Source organism: Ambystoma mexicanum, chromosome 14, assembly GCF_040938575.1.
Source record: "Ambystoma mexicanum isolate Mex_15411 chromosome 14, UKY_AmexF1_1, whole genome shotgun sequence".
Lineage (NCBI taxonomy): Eukaryota > Metazoa > Chordata > Amphibia > Caudata > Ambystomatidae > Ambystoma > Ambystoma mexicanum.
In genome coordinates this window covers 104,776,836-104,797,033 of record NC_090940.1, presented here as the reverse complement: position 1 = coordinate 104,797,033, position 20,198 = coordinate 104,776,836, and the positions used below count along the sequence as shown (strand labels likewise).

The 20,198-nt window shown below is 44.5% G+C and overlaps 1 protein-coding gene across 1 annotated transcript in view; it reads left to right on the top strand.

Annotated features, from left to right (window-relative positions):
- Positions 1 to 20,198, top strand: part of ZFYVE1 (zinc finger FYVE-type containing 1) — a 237,825-nt gene that overhangs the window by 12,619 nt on the left and 205,008 nt on the right. The window lies entirely within an intron of this gene.

Below are 20,198 nucleotides of genomic sequence, written 5' to 3'. Positions count from 1 at the left end.
GTGCTCACTATTTATAGGCCCATTATTGTTGCTCCGTTTCCACACTTGGATAAATGAATGTTGGGTTCCGCAGCGTTTCACACACACAGCTGTATTTTCTCGGGGTGATTGTTTGAGGAAGGAAAACGAAAAAATGTACTACATGATTGCTAGTCAAAATGGAAACAAAAGGATGCACCACAGAACACACTGGGCTTCTAGTTAACAAGGGCCCTCAATGCCACGGGAAATCAATGCCAATTACCACAAGAGTTGCGAGCGACTGGAGTAAAGAGTGGTTTTGAAAAAAGTTGTCAATCAAAAGTTTGTTCTAGAAAACGATACTTCCACCGGTAATCACCAAAACACACCCCAGGCTGAAACGGGGGCCAGTTTGTCAGACAATTAAAGGTTCAACGTTCCAAAAACCGTTCTCACCTGAAAAGGTGTGCCCTGCACGGCATTCCCACCTCGTATGAATTACTGTTAGCAGTCTGAGGGCACATCTTGGTCTCCTATCCCCTTCCCTTGGTGACATATATGAATATTTCATTCATAACCACCTTGCTGCTGAGAAGCTATCTGGCAGTTGCCGGACTCAATAAAAGAAAACAGAACCTAAGACAACATGGACTATCGTAAATCACACAGCCTTTCATCACTCCATATAAATCTATTCTTCCAAAAGGTGGCATGTTGTAGAACCAATCGCTGCATGGATCTTACAAGGGCCATAGCCTTACAACAAGTTTATTCCTCGATGTTCAAATTGAGCAGCCCAAGTTGCAACATGAATTGGCTTTGATTCTGTTAATTAAATATCTATTTGAAAATACATATTTGCAATACTTATGTACTCCCATTCATCCTTGTTGGAAGTGTTTGTAATTTTGCCACACGAGGGAACAGGCCCGCCGGGAAGTAGAGATTTTAGCAAGATCACAACATGAGATTTAGCGGAGATCCAGGATTATAACAAAAGACTTAAGAGCCATCTCACCAATTTCAGCGCAAGGCCACGTTTTCTACTCGAGACCAGCTGGCCTGTAGTGTAGGGATATTGAGAGGTCCCTGATTTCCCTGGTATCTCTGAAAGGCTAGTCGTGTTGCCCTTGCTCTGGCTCGTGCCTCGCCAGCCGGGCTACTTGAATGGCGGGCTAGGAAGGCAGGCAACGGGGAAGGGATCCGCTGTGCTCCTTCCCCGCTCCTCTCGGCCAGCAGGCTACCATGCTAGCATGAAGGAGGAATGCTGCATGCCTGCACTTCCTCAACCTAGGCATTGGATAGCAGACATGCCCACGTGATTTAGATTGCACACACAGTTGCCTGCTTGGCCCACCCGCTCAGTCGGATGACTAACTCCGGCCTGCAGGAGGACTTGCATAACCCTCCTTCATTTAGGAGATACCAGTACTTCAAGCTTGGGAAGGCGCTCCTTTGGCACGAAACCCTTGTCGGCAGCTGTATCTCCAATTTTTTTCACCTCCAATGAACAATGTACTCGTGGCTTTGGGCATTGCCAAAACAACATGGAAAAAGGTTTCCTGATTCTGACTATGCTATTATTGAGAAACCCCTTTTTCAAACTCCCAAATGATGTGAATGCCTCGGCAAATGTGTGCAACAATTAGTTTAATTGTATGAGGACCTGAGTAAATGCTGCAATACCGGGCAACACAGAAAGCTTATTTACTATGGAAAGTCGAAATCTACTGGCTTTACAAAGGCTTGTTTTACTGGATGTTGCATGCCAGTTTAATTGGGTGTGGTGTGGCAGACTATGATTTTTAAAAAAAAGTATTTATTGCGTCAATTGACGGAATTACTCAAAAATCCTCAATAGTTACCAAATTGACTTCAGATAAAAATGGAATCAATGCATTACATAGTACAAAAGAGGAGGTATCAAATAGATTTTCATAGGAAATCATTTGGTATTTATAATGCGCCTGTACACAAGTGTTTCTAGGCGCCACAAAACAACTGAGGGGAGACAGAGGGAAGACCAGTCAAACGATCCAACTGGGCCTTGTGTCATTAGGATCATGCAAGTGCGACAACGAGAAGTGCACGGGGGAAGCGAGAGTGGGGAAGTGCAGGGCAAGAGGGGAGGGGGAAGTGCAGCCAGGGCAGCGGGTCTCTGGCTAAGTGCAAGGAGGCGGGGGGGCTGTAGGAGTTGCAGTTACAGCCCCTAAGTGAGCGGTAGGCCAGGAGGCAGTGCAAGGACGACTGGTCATGGAGGGGCCTGGTACCCAGTGAGGCTATGAGGGTACTTAGCAACCACAAATAAAGTGTCCCTAGTTGATGGACACTGCCGTCCCCTGCACACCTCTTGTGCTGATTTTACAATCAGTCAATGTAGCATAGTGTTGTGGCAGGCAGGGTAATTGTCAACTTCAGGTGGACAAGATGGCTCTTGCCTGTGATTTACAATTATAGTGTTAAATACCACCCTCGGAGGAGGGCAGGGACGCTAATAACCTCAACCCCAAGCCAGGGAGACCCAAGCACAGCGCTGTACACCCATGAAAGTGGTATTTACCACCATTAGTAGTTTGAGCCACCATCTGTGGTACTGATACTTTTTTTTACAGCCTTTGGTACTTTTCAGAGTGGAGGAGATTATTACTGTTGCACTCTCTCGCCATTAGCCCATTTGAACTTGCAGTGAACAGGGAAAAGACAGTGGAGAGACCCCTGAGGGCAAGAGAGGAATGCAGGGCGAGATGTGCTTTTATTCAACAGGGAAATTTAAATGGCAAGCTGTTCTACACAAGTGTCAGTTTAATTTGCAAATCTGCAGAATTGCATTGCAAATTGCTATGCAACACTGCTTATTTTATGCCTTGTATAAGAAGGTATCCAAGTCTATTATCACTCTAATAAGTGAAGGGAAAATCACCTGTTAAGATGTCATCCCGTTTGCACGAAATATCGATTTGACTTCCGTCTAAGGACTCATCATATGGGAGGTTTCCCTGTATGTGCAGTTGGGGACATTGGCCCGTTGATGAGTAAGGTTGTCTTGTGATCCTCGAATAAAGGAATAGTCTAAATGTCTAGGAGTCTAAATGTAGGAAAAAACGAATATGTCAGTGTAACAATAGACTTACCCAGGGTCTGTAATGTTAGTGAATCTCTCGTAGTTTCGAGCGGCTGAAGGAGCGCATTGTCAGGGTAACTGGAGTTCCCTCCTTATCTAGTGGTGTAAGGGATGGAGACAGTTGTTATAATGACCCTTTATCATGTGCCCATTTATTCCGAAAGGATTAAGTTTTATCTGTGCTTACCAATTCTCAAGCAGAGTCATTTTCCGAGGTGTTCGTTTAGGGCTATCAGGAACGTCGAATTCAGCAAAATGGTGTTTAAGAATGGCGTGCAGTGCATTAGTGGCGGCGCACTGACGTCATATGTTTGGCCTGAGTGGCTATCTTGATGCCTGTTTGTGTTCTGTTGTACACTTCGGATTGGTACAAATATATTACATCACTACATATTAGAAGAAAGTGTTGTGAAGGTATAATGTGAAGGTGGTTATATGTGTGATGATCACCTACATTCTTCACTTAGTTTGAATAGATCACGGGTTAGGTGACATAATCATAGTCAATCATTTATAAATTTTTAACATGTACAGCGAAAATTATCCATAACTGTTCTCATATTAACTAATCACAGAGATTTGTTACATAATCACCAGACTTTTCAGGGTGTTAAGGTGTGAGTTTGTCTTAAGATATCATGATTAGTCACAGTTGATCTCAGTGGTCGTAAAGAGTTTTGGAATCATCATCTGAGACGTTCCTAGTTTCAAACCATGCATTACACAGTCAATCTCAAAGATGGTATCGCAGCTCTCCCAGGATTATGAATATCTAGATAGTTATCTACTAGCTATAGAAATGGGGTAAGAGAAAACGCTTTGTTCATTCCCTTTGGGGACATAGAGTCCAATTTATGGATCCAGTACATTTCATTTTTCCCTAGGAGAGTATTTGTATCTCACCACTTGGTGGGGCTTTAACTAACTCAAAAACCACAAACTTTAATTGTGCTATAGAATGTCTATTTTCCACTAAGTGCCTGGCCACCAGGTATTTTTGGTTCAGCGTTCTGATGTTAGATATATGTTCTTTTAGCCTTTCTTTAATCTACCTGGTTGTCTGTCCTACATGGAATTTTCCACATGGGGCGATCTGCCCATATACAAGACACTTCAAGTCACAAGTGGCAACATTTCTCAAATCGAATTTCTGTCCAGTATACATTGCCTGATGTATTGTCCTTTCTGTATATTACAATGTCCACAATGGAGGCAGGGAAATGTACCCCGTTCGTGATTGCATGTTAACGGCTTTTAGTGCCAGAGTCGTATCATTCTTTCCTGCAAATATTTAACCACATTAAGGATCTGCACAACCCTTAACCAATCTTTTTTGAAAAAGGTGTGCGTACCATAACCTTTTTGGACAGGACCTAGCAACCAGTCAGGGCAGCAGACAGGCAGGTTAGCAAGGAAGTGAGAGAAAGAAGGCAGAGGAGAAAAGTAAGGTCTTGAGCAGCTTTCGGAATTTCGGTTGGTCTGGCTCAAATCTGAGCGGGGCAGAGAGGCCGTTCCAGAGGGAGCCATCTGCAGATTAGAGAGATCTACCCCCGACTCTCTGCTTGGAGAAGCTCCGCGCCCTCAGAGAGTTGGAGGTAGCTGAGCGAAGGGCTCTTGAAGTAAGGTATTTAGGTAGAGGAAGCTGGATATAGTGAGAGCCCTGGCCCCAGAAAGCCTTGTGGTCGATGCAGAGGGTCTTGAACTTGATCTTTGCAGCCACCGAGAGCCAGTGGAGAGATTCCAGGGCTGGAGAGATGCGGTCCCTGGGCTTGAGGCCAAGGATAATAATTTCCATGGACCCATAATAATTTCCTGCCACATTTCTCAAAACAACGATATTGCATGTTTCCCAACACCCCATGTTCTAACAGTAAGTGCCAAATGGTTTCAATTTCGGTCATACAATATCGATAAAGCGAGCGATCACACCCCTGCCATTTCCACAAATTACAGTTCTCTCTCGTAAGCAGAATATTGAAGCGAAACCTCTAAATAGATCCCGCGAAACGCTAAGAGGGATATCGCTCACGATAGGGTGCCATGCTGCCCAAACCCCTATGTGAACTTGCTAGATCTTTATACCTCGATAGTCTTCCTAGTTATACACAGGTATTTGCCAATAGGATTTGTTAAAAACTCTTTAGTCTAAAAGAATTGAACAATCGTTTTCATAAGAATTTACAATCCTAGCTTCATCCAAACTAAAACAGCCATATAAAGAATAAGAAGAGGGAGTAAAAAACGTTCATACATAGAAAAATGCGTTTCCACAATACGCTCGCATTTATGCAAATCACAGTTCCTCCCAGTGCCTTAGTGCCCTTAAAGAGGAGCACCAATTTATTTGTTTTTCATTTTTATATGATCGCGCCCCATCTCCTTCCTGCAACAACTTCTTCAAGGCCACCATACTGCAAAACATATCCCCAGAAAAATTGGAGCTTGGAGGTGATTTGCCTTTTAAGTCACACCGGCACCCACTGGAAGACAAATCTTGGCGGTGGTCAAACTACTCTTTAGAAGAAGCAGATAATCCGGATGCCTGCCTAGGCCTAGAGGGAGTTGAGGAACTAGGTCACCACCTGTGTGTAACAGGACAGACACGATTTCTTTTTATATTAACCCTGACAGGAACCTCCCTTCTAATTGGAGCGTGTAAAAGAAAATGCAACATGTAATGCAGTCTTCACCGAGTTCAATTACCATTTGATCCCTACAGTTGAACCTGCACACCCTGTTCGGGAGGTTAACTCTAACTGCATGCACACTGTGGTTCACCCTGCAAAGAAAAAGAAAAAAATGCTCTGTGGAATTTATGATGAGTCCTGCAGAGTCATCACTAATTCCCTGGAGGTGGTCTCCTCCCACATGGCCAGGGAAAGGCAGCTGCTACCTGATCCGGGTCCTGAGGGTGGTATTCTGAATCTGGATCACATGGGAGGAGATGGCTGTCGGGGAGAAGTAGTAAGTCCAACCAGAGAGGAGCAGTATTCTTCTCTGTCCTCTGAAGAAGACCCTCTAATTCCAGAGTTCTGGAAAGCATGTTGTCATTATTCAGAATCCCTCAGTGGTAAAATCCTGAAAATCCCTTTTCTCAAATATTCCATACCAAGTGCTATTCACTCTTCATATGTACATACCACCCAATAAACACATTTAACATCTACTGTTAATAATGGTTGTTTTTTAAGCAAAAATGTCCAGTGACTTAACTTAAAACGGCTTAAGATTCCGTTGGACTCCAAGTCCAAGAAAGCTTCAAGTACTCAGAAGAAGAGTAAGGAGTCATTGTGGAATGAAAGTAACATCAAGTTAAACGTGCAGTCTAGTTGTCAGCTTCACAATCACCTGAAGCTCACATGCAAACAGAGAGGGGAGAGCTGCAGAGAAAGCGAAGCGGGAAGCAAACCCAGAGGCAGAGGCAGACATGCAAAGGCAGACACACAGAGGTGAGCTGTGTTAGACGAACAAAACGCTTAAAGGCATCTGCCTGGAGGCGTACCTTACCGAAGGAGTTGGAGTCTGGGATATCCAGAGCTGGTGCCCTGGAGGGACCGCTGGAAGAAAGACGGCTGCCGCAAGACTGTAGAAGACGCAGTCCTGTGGGGTTACCTTGGTTCCATTGGTGAGGAGGGGAAAAGCTGACACAGGAACCAAACGAGAGTCTGCCTGACAGGGGAAGCCTGCCCAACAGTAAACCGTTGCCACAGCTGCATGTTACACCGGTGAATCCACCCTGAGAAGTGGGGGTAGGGGAGGCGGCCAGGGACATGCCAACAAACATATGAACACTTGGGTAATTACTTTCAATACAGACCAAGTAGAAATGTAGGGTAAAAGCGGTACAAATCTACTTATATGAGATGTTAATTTGGGAAAAATTGGAACAAGCATTGCCAAAAGATACTAAGTTGACAGACAGAACTCGAACAAGCCCCCATATATGGGATGTTAATATGGGGAAAGTTGGACCAAGTAATATCTGAAATCGGTGAGGTATAAACGGTGAAGAAGTGCAACTGTGTTATACTTGAAAGAAAGTGAACATTGTAGAAAGACCTGGTGAAAGATGTGCATAGGCCGTGAACCCTTATTGGAAGGAGAGTACACCAGGGGAATCTGCAAGAGCCAAAAGTGGACGGATTTCCTGGCAGTGGAGTAAACCAGGATATCTAAAGATACAGTTGAGAAATTCCTGGCAGGAGAGTATTCTAGGAAATCAATGTGGATCAGTTGTGTAAAAAGGAAACTTTGACATTTCAAGCATTTGTTGAAATTAAATGTTTTGCCGTCCTGTAAAGTAGAAAAAACTAACTTTTGCTATCCTCCAAACAGTGTTGTGGAAAATACATTTGCTTTGCCACCCTGAGAAAAGTATTATGTGAAGGAGACCTTTTCATTAACCTTAAACATGTTCTGTTCCAACAATGTTCTGTTAAACAGTTTTCCTGAAACTGTTCAGGGGAAGGTAACCAACTCTTGGTACAAGGATTGTTTTGTTGGAATTATACATTTTTGATTTTTACACATTTTTGTTGAATTGGAAATAGAGATATTTACCTTGCCCCTTTTGATTGTCTTTGTTAGTGTAAGGGTCAGATGTATTTTGGACAAAAGGTCAGCTTGTTTTAGTTTCATAGGCAAGGAAACTCTCTTTAGGATGGAGACAGATAGGCCTTTTTCCAAACCCCCTTTTCTTTCAATATAAATGACTAATGTTGAAAACATTACAACTTTGTGTCTGCCTGTCATTTCCGACCCCTCACAAACGTAATAGGTGTCACTCCTATCAGGAGTCAGACAAAGCAGTATTCAGAAAGCATCTCTCCTCTTATAAAAATTCAATATTATAGACCAAAAGAGCCCTTCTCATACCTTCGCTCTCACAGGGAGCTTATAAGCAAAATAATGCATTTTGGCATATTCCATTTAAATCACCGGCTTCAACTAAAATGACAGTCGAAAAACAAGTATACATATTAATTTGTATTTTACAAATGTCTTCAATGCAATTAAAATGCAATTGGGGCTGGAAAGTGATGTGGACAGCAGCAATATTTTGCCAACCATAAATGTATCATTGCTATAACCCCCCGCCACCCACCATTTATAACCATAGATACTGGATTAAATGCAGACAATGATAAAGTCCAGGAAAATGTGTGGCTCACCTTGCGATCTGGTGCCTGCAAACAATAATAATATAGCACTTGCAATGACACCTGCACTTATAGCAATTGTGACTACTCTCCATCAAGACCACTCCTTAAAAATAAAAAAAACACGCTGGGTCCAGTGGATTCCAGCAACTATTGTCTGCTAGCCTTTTCATTTTGTCCAATTGAATGGAAGAGTTTGAAGCTTAGGGCACAGCGCTGAGAGGGTTGGAGTTCTTAACAGGCAGCATAGTTATTTATCCCTCCATGTTCTTCAGAATCTTCAGTTAGTTCTTGTGGAGTACCTCAGGACTCTGCACTCCCACCTTTTTATTATTTAATATCTTGCTATGTTTCTAAGCAGGCTTACCAAGAACCTTTGGGTTTCAATTTTATAAATCTGCTGATGACACCCAAAGTTTTTTTGGCAGTGTGCTTTATCACCACAAAGGATGAGCTCAGAGCGCCATTTAAAATGGTCTAATGAGACAAAACATCTGGATGGGCAAAAACATCCTCAAGCTTAACCCATTAAAAACCAAAAATCTGATCATGGACGCATTCAAGATGGAGAACGATTCACTCTGGCTTTCTCTTATGGGCAGTGGCCCTGTTGCAGCTAAAGCTGTACTAAATCTGCTGTGAGTTCTCAAGGACCAAGGGGACACTAAATCCTCAGATTAGTAAAGTGATGAAGACTTCCATCACTTGACCATCATATAAAACTTCTACTATCTTCATGTTCTCCGAATGAATTTCTGTGAATTGGATTGCCCATGACGAGTAAAGGCAGTGATTGCCCTGGTGTTATCACGCATAGGCAATGCAAATGGAATCTATCTAGCTATTCCAAAATACCTGACAGCTGGTGTTTAGAGGCTATACAATGCTTATTGGCACTCCTCGTAGATATTACATAACTGCTCTCTGCTGGCTTTTGGTGAAGAGATAAATTGAATTTATGTATGAACCACCATGCCTACAATGGAAAAGACAACCTGCTCCTGTCAGTTGTTCCATCTTCAGTGTGTGAAACGGTGGCTCTGCAGCAAAGTTCCTCATAATCTGTCAGTTGTAGTGGTAAAGTGCTAGACAGACTACTTGCCTGTATTTTATTTTGCTTGTTATTCCATAGGGTCTCGGGCACTCAGAATGTGTATGAAAGATGGAGACGGTCCATGGAGGACCTTGGTGGATGGCCTGCACTGGTTAATATAAGTGGCACCATGAATGGGTTACAGTCTCCAAAGGTGCCAGTAAGGTGTATAAATGGGTGCCTGTGTTCCTGTATGGACAAGGGATGACTGAGAGAGAGATGGGGTTCTTCCTTTAAGGAAAGATGCACTATGATTACATAGTCCTGAGACTTGACACATCTCCCCTTCTGTCTGCCAGAAAAGGCCTGTGCAGTATTATGCAGGGCCCAATGAAACATGGCACCCTGGGGCACATGAAGGAGCCCTGGGAAATCATCCATTAACCCCCATCAGGTTGCACACCATGTAGCAGGTAAGCCACCCTTGTCACCAGAATACCTCTGGGTGAGAAGGGAGTGGCAGACAGTGTAATTTCTTCACTGTGACCATATATCATCTCTGATATTGTTTTGTACTTTCATTGTTGCCACACTGCTTCCCTTTCGTTTCTAGGGGTGGGGGCCTGAATCCTCTTACTCACCTCTTCCTGTGTTCTCCCGGGAGCCAACATATATATCCCTGTGCAGCCAACCAAGCAATATCTGTCATAACACAAATGATTTTGCATCCACAATATTTAGTGTCACTATATTTCGAGTCATGATAATGTGACCTGTCGCCGTGTAAACTCACTCTGGAGTGACTCTATACTACTTTCGCGAATTCCCATGATTAGGTAAAAAGTCAATGCATTTTATGTGACACCAAAAAAGTGCAGCGGGAAAGCAGATCTGGCTTAATGTGTTATAGTTGCTAGCTCCATAACCATAAGACGCTGGTCCACAAGAGCCTTTTTGCTCCTTGAGTTTCGATCATTTCACAATATTGAAACCTGAGTGTTGTTTCGACCCATGGACACTGCAGAGTGACCGACAGGCTTGCAGTGGTACTAGAAACAAACTGCTATTAAGTGCATGCTCCTGCCTGTGAGGCCAGCAACGTACGCGCAAGTCAGGAGATCAGCAGTGGGGAGAGGTGAGAGTGACTGAATGATGCTACCGTGAAATCCAGACAGATGAAGGGAACCTGTGAGAAAAGGTACCCAGAGACCTGCCTGGAGCCCAGAAGAAGGAGTGACTTCTGCCTGGAGCCGAAATGGGCATTTCATGATTTTGGGCCACGGTGGGCCACAAAGAGGAAGAACCATATTCCTGTTTTCCATTCTGCAGACATGCTAAAGAAAGGGACTCCCCTGTAGCCAATCATAAAGAAGGTAAGTACATGGGAACCTGGATATGATCTATAAAAGAGAGACCGGGAGAAAATGGAGAGCCGATGTGGAAGCATTAGAGATGGCAGTTTCTAGGTGCAGGCAGCAGGAAGACCACCTGAGACACACTGGAGGAAGCAGGAGCATACCTGTACAAGCCCAATTCAGACAGGAAGACCGAGCAGGGGATTAGTGCTCAGAAGACCCAAGTGTAGAGCCCCTTATCCTAGAGGAACCTGAAGGGAGGCCACAAGTCATGAGTGCCCTAGTTGTTCTGAAACCTGGACCTATCCCTGCTGTGAAGGGATTCTCATACAGCGTGTGTGGACACAATAAGCCTTAAGGGGGCGGCTAAGCAAGCCAGGTAACTGCTTTCTGGTTTCGTGGTTTCCTGGTGTGGGGGCCAATCCCACTCCCCTTGAGTGAGAAGGACACTTTAACTCAAAGGGAAAAAGTGTAAGGCATCTTGTGAAGTCGAAAGGGCACTTTACCTCCTTTCCGATCAACCTTCCACATTGGTCTTACCTCATTGACCCTACAAGCATGCATCTACAAATTCCCTCTTCTCTGTACACATCTGTTCTGTGCATTCACTTACTCCCCCAAATACCCTCCATCTTTTCCTTGGCTCTTCTCTGCTCACCCAGGCCACCATCTGAAACCCCAGGCAAGTGCACAATTTCACCACTCTTACGAACAAGCTTTGGTGCTGTTCTTGCACTATGGTGGTGACTGGTGCAGAATAAGTGGATTTAGAGACGGAGAACTACATAGAATCTAAAGGAGGGGTCGGTATGGGTAGACGAGATCTCTTCAGTATAGAGTGTAAAGGACCTTCTGAATGAACTTGTACATGTGAGGAAGTCCTCTACCTGATTCTGGGGACTTCTAGTGGCCCTTACTTCCCCAAGCCATAGCATGATGGACACAGGAGTTATATGGGGACGATCCCTTGATCAACCTCACTTAGCCCGCTGCATAGGGCGGGAGACAGTGACAGGGAACACCAGGGTGACACTGCCCATTCAAGCCATGTCCATGAAAAACCCTAACTCAGGAAATGTCAACTATCCCTTTAAGAAGTGGGGACTCTAAAGCAATTCATTGGTAACCTAGATTTTCGGTATCAGAGCATCGCTGTCCTGCACGCAAGCCCACAACAGGCATTGGGGGAGGGGGGTTACAGCAGATTCCAGCATAACCTCATGCACAGGCTTGTTCAGATTGCAGGAATTCTCCAAAGGCTCATGTGTAGCACCTTCAGTGAGTTCATGGGAGATCATGGACTCTATGGGTAGTGCCGGTAGCTCTTCTTTCGTGAACTGTGCAAGTAGCAGGAAAGTAGGACAGTTTTAAACCAGCACTCTGCATTTATTAACCTACTCAAATGCCAGACTCACTGAAACAGCACAGCACAGCTCGTGTGTGTCCTACTCACTTTGGCAATGACCTGAATGAAACCCAATATAATACGAGTCATTCAAAGACTCAATCCGACATCCCACTCACTTAGTGAGCCCAGGTGAAATCCTTACCCACAGCCAATACCAATCCCTTTCCTTTTTGCCACACAGCTGCATAGTCTAGTCTAGGTGAAGGCTGTTACAGGAGTATATAAGCCCAGACTGTCATTCTAAAAGTGTGGGTGCTTGGAGACGTTTGTGGTTGGTGTGTGTTAGCGATATTGAAAGGAGGTTGTGACAGAAGGGTGGCACAGAAGTTGGAGACTAGAGAAGGGGAAGGTGGTGGCAGGAGAGGCAGAGGAGGAGGTGGGTGGACAGCTGGTAGAACCTGTCACCAATCTTACTAGGCCCTAGTTTGTTTTTTTAAATTAAATCTGTGTTGAATGAAAATCTTAACCATGCTCTGTAAAAACATGGTGTTCCTTTTTACTTGAAGAAAAAGCAGTACATTTTACAATGCAATGCCTTCTGTATTTTTCATTTTAATTGACACATGAATAGAAGTCCAAGGATAAGCACATTACACATTTGAGAAGATACAGGCTACTAATCGAAAGAAGGTATCCCAACCTACGCTGTGAACTAATATAATGACAAATACTATTTTGTGCATCATTGAAACAGAGTCTGACTTTCAGTTTTTCAACTTTTCTTTTTTAAAGACCCAAACCATTTTTAAATGTTTATTTAAAAACCTTAATTTAGACAATTGGGGTAACACATAACCCCACCTGTTTTAATAGTTCACAATGTGGTAGCCCTCAGACATTCCTCTCCCTCCTTGCCTTATGGCCCCCACCTCCTCTCCCCCACTCTTCTGTCCCGCTTTCTCCACCCACCTATCTGCTTCGCTCCCCCAAGAATTCTCCATTGTATCAGATATCTTGTGCAAACCAACTATGTGTGGGTGATCCGGAATGGAGGTCTGTTGCCAACTTGTCATTTCTAAGTAACTTGGTTAAATGTCTTGCAAATGTCTCTTTTGCCTTTCTCTCATGTTTACAGCTTTTTTGGATCTTCTTTTAATTTTCTATATTCTCGTGGTTTTCTTTTGTCTCTTCTATATTTTGTTTTTCTGTATTCTAACCTATCATAGTCATATCAGTTTTTGTACTGTTTGATTAATTATCTACATAACTTAGGCGTTGAGTGCTCTAGAAATAAATAACAATAACAACTCAAGATCTAACCCTCATTGCCCATCCTAATCTTGACCCTTGTGTGTCTCTCTTAATGTGGGTCCTGGATGTCTTGCTTCTCTTGTATGCACAGGCTGTCCAGTGACCAGGCCCACGTCCATTTGCTCAGTCTGAATTCCTTTCCGTGGAAGTCTGCCCAAGGAGCTCAAGAAATTCCTTATTGCCGCCCCCTATTCTTTTTCGATGTTTGTCACCTTTGTGAGCTTTCTGGTCTTGCTGGTCGGATTTCCTGGTTTCTACACTAGTAATTATTTTGTCCTACTATTCGTATCTTAAATGTATCCCCCAAGTATTTACCTGCGCCAAGAACTTTACTGAAGCTTGCTGTTTGAAGCAGCTGCTTCCGTTTGTGATAAACTAGTTAGAGATGGTGTTTGTCAGTCCATTCTGTTAAGTGAGTAATGGTATGAGACAATGGAGGATCTGGTTTCTGGTGGCGCCCTAGTCACCCTCTTGGCACATGGGTCTCTATGACCTGTGTTGTGAGAAACCTAGGGGTATTCTCCCATGTAAACCGTGGGAATCCTCTATTCAGGTGGCCAGGGGAGGGTTGTCGCTTTCAGATCCCGACCCTGGGGTCGGATGGACGAGGGAGGATCATCTGGGTAGGGGAGTGCAGGGTTATGATCGTGGAAATACCTGAGGTGAGACACGGTATCCCAACAGGATAATAGGCGAGGAAGAAGCGCCTGAAGTCTTTATGGGATATGCAGGCCCCATTGAGGCGGGAAAACCATATTAGAACAAAAGTAGGCAGGGAGGAGTGTCAGAGGAAACAACAATATTACTTGAACCCTAACACCTATTTATCTCCCAACTTTCAGACCCAAGGGAGGGCCGTTAACATCAGTACCTTTTTGGCAGGGGACCAGGAGTAGGAAACAACGTAACAAAAGGGATAGCTGGGCCATGGGACTCTTCCCTTTCCTCTGTCAGTCATCCTATAATTATTCCACCCAAAAAGATAATTTTCAATCTCACCCCATCTCCCCCCCTCCATATTTCCAACAACTACTGAGATGAGGAGGAGGCAACTAAGATCATTAAAGATTACCCATAGGAATAACATGGGGTAAGTAAGGGAAACCTACTTTAGGGAAAATCACTGCCCCACTAATAGGCAGTGTCAGGCATTTGTAAGTAACCATTCACACATGACTCCACTTGACTGTGGGTTCAGCTATAAAAGGTGTGACTTCTCCCAGTTGAATGAGCGAGCTGGGGATGCGGGTTGGAACGTGGAAGCTGCAGCTCTGGAAGCCTGGAAGGACCGGAGGAGAGTAGGACACTGAGACGCTGACCCGGTGTGGCTGGAGGGTTGCAGGGTGGCGAGGGAGCCGTGTCTCCATGGAGCCATTGTTGGCCGTGTGCAGGCCAGTGCTCGTTCTTCTGGGACGTTTGCTGGTCCCAGAGGTGCCTGAGGGGCAGGTGGTGAGACCCTAACCTCTGCCCACAGATCCTGAGGAGCTGCCTGCCAGCCCCGCGCTACCTGGGTGAGTTGGAGAGAAAAACCCAGTGCCGTGCGTGTAGCTGAAGCGGGGCAGAGATCTGAAAGTAAAAAGTGAGCATCAACAACATTTGTATAACTCTGTAAGCAGAAGAAATGGAGAAAGACAACTGAGGTAAATTTTGAAGTTGAAATGCAAAGGAAGAAGGGCATTATGGGATATGTAGTAAATTGAAATGTGAAACCTCATTGTCAAAAGAAGAAAGGCATTTTGGGGGGTTCATAGTGAAGAAACCTAACATATGCAAAACTAAGGAGATTCGGATTATCAAAGCCAAAAGCCTGAAAGTCAAGTATTAAGCAAAACGAAAGTATGCACAAACAAATTGAACAGTGAAAGAAGGTGCAAGGGTGCACAGGAAAAGCGGAAGTGTAAAAGGGTCTAAAGGTGCACAAATAAAAATAAAGAAAAGTGCAAGAAGATTAACGGCAAGAGTGAAGGAGGTACAGAACGTGCGCAGGAATGATAATGAGTACAAAGGAAAGCAAGACTAAGAAATGCAGAGAAGGGCAAAGGATCAGAGTGGTTGCGCGTAGGAAAATAGGAAAAGCAAAGAGCCTGGCATTTTGGAAAGCCTCTGATTCTACCCTATGAGAGGATTGTATGTAAGAAAAGTTGTATAAAAGGAAAAGGCACATCCTGACCAGCTGAACTTGTGTTTGGAACTTGAGGGCCCTAAGCTTGGGAAAGGGAACCCTGAGAAACCTAAAAGGAACTGTGATATATTTTGTTTTGTGTTGGCCTGAGCTTGGGGTAAGGAACCTGAGAGGCCTACCTAAGAAATGAAAGTGCATCCTGACCAAACTGACTTTGTGTTTGAAAGCTGGAAGGGGTCTGAGCTTGGGGAAGGGAGAGAGGTACGGTAAAGTGAAAGGAAGTTGTGAATGTGCACGACAGAAAAGGAAGAAGTGAAAGGGGCACAAGGTCCCAGAAGAAAAGTGTAGAGAATAAGGAGAGGGGATAGAAGTCAGAGTGGTTGCACCTGGGAGGAGCAAAGAGCCCAGCATTCTCGAAGTCTCTGACACTACCCCATGAAAGACATTTGTTGAAGGCATAGCCGGACAAAGTAAAATATGTTTGGGAATACCTGAGAGGCTTGAGACTTGGGGAAGGCAACCATGAGAAGCCTACCAAAGAGGAACCGTTGTGTAGAACCATTTGAGAGCAGGAAACTTGGGGAGGGGGGGAAGGAACCCTGAGAGATAAAGAGAACTGTGTTAAAATGCTTTACGTTACATTTGAAGAGTTGAAGCCTAGGGAAGGGAACCCGAAACCAGTGAGGCTGAGAGGCCTCTGTTGCCAAGGTCCTACAAGTATCCCTGTTATCTAAGCTCATTTTCTGAGCCCAATATCACGCTAGGCTGGAATGCCACCGAAAGCCAACCCTGCTTTTCCTATTTTTAGTTGAACCAGACCTTTTTAATTTTGAACAAAGAAACCTTTACACATTTTTGCATAGAGTGAGGGCAAGCATGGGTTTAGACACGGACTGACTTTTTATTTGGACTTTCAGACATCCATGCCCCTTAGAAGCATAATTTCAGGGAAACGTCCCTTTAGAGTTAGGGCCAGTTAGGTATTACACCAACCCTGAAACTTTAAGGTTTTGAAATCCTACTTTCTGAGTCTGTGTCTCTCTTGTCACCATGCCAGTCTCACAGTGTATAGAACATGCATTTGTGAAAAGTCATTGCAGAATTTGTGTATGCAAGGCAAACCTCTCTATCCTGTTTAACCGCTTGACTAATGCACAGTGTGAGACAACCTATCTGGTTTCTTTGCGCGCAGTCCTGCTGTCATCGTCCAATGTATAAGACCAGGAGGCTATAAGATGGCCACTTGCTAAGGCTGGACACATAATACCCACATTGACATACCTGGGAGCCGGTATCATTCGTTTGACTTGAATTGAGGTTCAGGCTACTTCGCGTAGGCCTCGAGGACCGGACAATGTTTTAATTACCAATGCATGTATTAAGTGAAGTGTGCGCAGTCATTGGATATGCCTGAAATGCATTGACGTGACACTCAACACCTGCACCCACCATGAGCCCCAACGGCGAAGCTCGCTTAACGATTCACGCCACCTTTGTTTGACTCTTTATCAGTGACCTACAGTGGTACTGATCTCTGTGCACATAGGTTGGCTTGAGGAGATGAAAAGATGGTTATGTTAGGCAGAAAATACATAAACCTCTATGGTGCAAAATAGGATTGACCGAGTCACTGTGAAAACCCTGCTCTGCTCAGGCTAGGAGGGTTTCCTTATCTTGTGGGTTAATCATGCGTTTCTTCCCTGTTTGTGCATTTCCTATCCTGACTAAATTCCCTGTTTTTGATAAGGTCTTCTGCCGTCGTCCTGGTGTGAGTCCTTGCCCTTTGGGGACCATGGCGTTGCTGAAAGTGCCATTTCTCCCTATTTGTGTTGGCCAGCTGATCACAGCAGCACTGCAATTAATGGATCATACACACCGGTACTTTCAGCTGTGGCCTACTATCCTGGGCCCTCCCTCGTTACAGGTGTTTCCGTAAAAGTCGAAGCAGGCTGTTGGGCAAATAGCACCTGTTTTAGCACCTGCCCCATTACAAGTCGGAGGTTGTGAAAAGGAAAAACCTGGTGGTATTTGAGCGATATTGCCTGGCTAGCATTTTATTAACGCATTTAAAACCACCATTAAGTTAAACAGCAGACATCAAAAAAATTACCTTATTTTCAAAGGTGGTGGTAGCGATTAGTGGTGTGCTAAATTAGCACCTGCCTAGTCCAATCGGCCCTAACTCGCCCCCAGATTCGCTTCACCGGCAGAGCAGATTGTTTTGCCCAATTCACCACTTTTGGATGAATTTCGATTGTTTGGGCAGTGTGGCCCAAAATGCCCACCAGTTAGGGGACTGAAACGTTTTGGATTGTGCCCAGAATGTGTCCATTTCTCGGCAAAGTGCTCGTCATCAGCGGTTTTACCCACCCCTAGTAATGACAGGAGAGATCCCATTGGTGGCTGATCAGTGCAAGCAGGTACTAATGAAGCATGCAGGATGGTGTTGCAGATCTAAATAATGCAATTACACTCCCTCTCCTCCTTAGGATGTTATGAAGGGAATATATATAAAAATTGGAGTCTGCAATAGCTACCCTGTAGTTATAGGTAAGTTGGACTCCCCATTAGAAGAGCACTTATTACGTAACAGCCGTTCGAATTGTCACACAACTTTGATTGATGAGGTACTATCATGGGGCAGAGTAGAGTTGGAGTTCTCAAAAAACCTGCCTTTTGAATGCAGTTTCTAAAAGGTCAAACTTTGCTCTCACCTACAACCAGAACGGTTTGACGGATTTGCACTAAACCTTCGAAAGGGGCGGGTGTCTGGAAAGAATGCTTGCAATTATATGGTGCACATCCAAGCCGTTTGTTTTAAACTCTGCGAAAAATCTTGATGGAGAAAAGCTGGTTTTATGGAAGAATTTTATTTTTGTGTTTTCTCCACCACATATTTCAACTGAACCCCCTTCCCCTCCTGAGCTACTCGAGCCACAGCCGGACTGTTGAGGTAAGTGCAACCATTTTAGCTCCACTTAGCCGCTCAGCTCATTTATTTTGGGGTCACTGCCAGTGCAGGGGGATAGTTTGCCTCAGTCATTTTTTTCTGGATTGTTTTAATGCAGCACACACTACCTTACAGCGGAGTGGTTCAGGATTACTTTATCCCTTTTTCCTTTTGGTTTGGCAATTCTTTTTATGTCTTATTGTTATGCCTAGGACAAGTTGGTGGCAGTGTTTCATCTTTTTCCAAAGCGTTCCCATGCACCATTGTTTTTTATGGCATGATGCCGTTTGGCTTTTCCATGTGGTGTACGCTCTTTCCTTTGGCCATCTTCCTTTTTGGCTGTCTTCCTGCCCTCTCAGATCAGGAAACTCGATATAAAGCATGCAACCTTGTGGGATGCAGCTTGGATTCCAGGCAAGTGCCTTTGTGTGACTGAACTGGGCAGGACTCGGTTTGAGTCTGTCTGGTCCCAATACACATTCCTGCCAGACAGTGTCTGTTGCTGGGCAGATGTGGGTTTTGTGGCTGTCCACGATTGGACAGCCGTTGACTGTTTGAATTGTGCAGATCCTTGCCATTGGTGGGTTGGGGTAACTATCATGATTCACTCCCTTCACTTCCGTTCCCACCACTTGGGGCCATGATTTGGGGTTTATTCACAACTGGACTTTCCCTCCGAACCTTATGCAACAGCGCCGTGGTGAATTGGGAGCACTACATCCTTATTTTACATGCTTCTTCCCTTCTGGATCCACTCCAGGTTTTTGGCAGCCAGCATGCTGTTTTAATGAAAAGACTGTGCTTCCCAGAATGCCTGGACCACTGCTTCATCTCCACCCTTGCAGGACAAAGTTGGGTGGAGGATAAGCAACACCTGTGGCTGGCAGGTGCAGCAATCAGCAAACCTGAGGCGTGTGCTCGTTAAACAGCTTTAAAAGCCTCAGTTTGCTTCAGTCCAGCGCTGATCATTGGTGCAGTGTTTCTGTTTGTGACTGATCCCTTGTTCCTGGTTCTTAGCTTAGTGTCTAGTTCCTAGTTTCTATTTTCTTGTTCCTTTTCCCTGGATTTCGAATTTAATGTGCTTATCAGTGATTTCTGCTTTCTGGATCTGTCTTGCTCTGTTTTGCAGGCAGCACTTCCCAGCGCTTTCCTTTTTCTGTGCAGCCCTGTTTGCATGTGTTCTATATTTCTTTGACTTTGCCCTATTCTGCTGTGAAACCTTGATCCTTTAGTCTCTCCCCGTTTAGATTTAGCATTTTGCCCTTTTTGTATGGATGCGGAGGGGGAGGTTTTGCCTTTGTAATTTCGTTTTCCCCGCTCCTGTTCCTTTACTTTCTCTTGGAATCTATTCCGGGTTTTCTCTTGCACTTCTCCATTTGTTTCCGATTGATTATTAGGTGTGGTGTGCTGTTGTACCTAGCTCCTGTGTGAATGCCTACGTTTTCCCTAACTACTCTGTAATCACTAGCCCTACTTGCCCCTTGTCATGAGTCTTATGTATTAAGTTATCCTACCATTGCTGTTATAGCCTTTCCGAGTCCCTGTTTGATCAACAGGGCTTGTGGGCTTCGCTGACATTTCAGGTGGTGTTTCTCGTCCTCGTGAGTATTGTCTTTAAGTTACCTTATACAATACTATAAAAGGTGTTGGCTCACAGATCCTATCGTAACTTGCCCTGTATGTGGGCTTAGCGCTGTCAGTGCCTGTAACAGCAATTTTGTGTAAGGAGCTTGCTGACTTTCTTTGTAATCATAAGGAGCTTCTAAGTGCGTACCCAACATACATCCCTTTTCATATATTTGTATTGTTATTCCGCTCTACTTGCACATCCTGGGCTT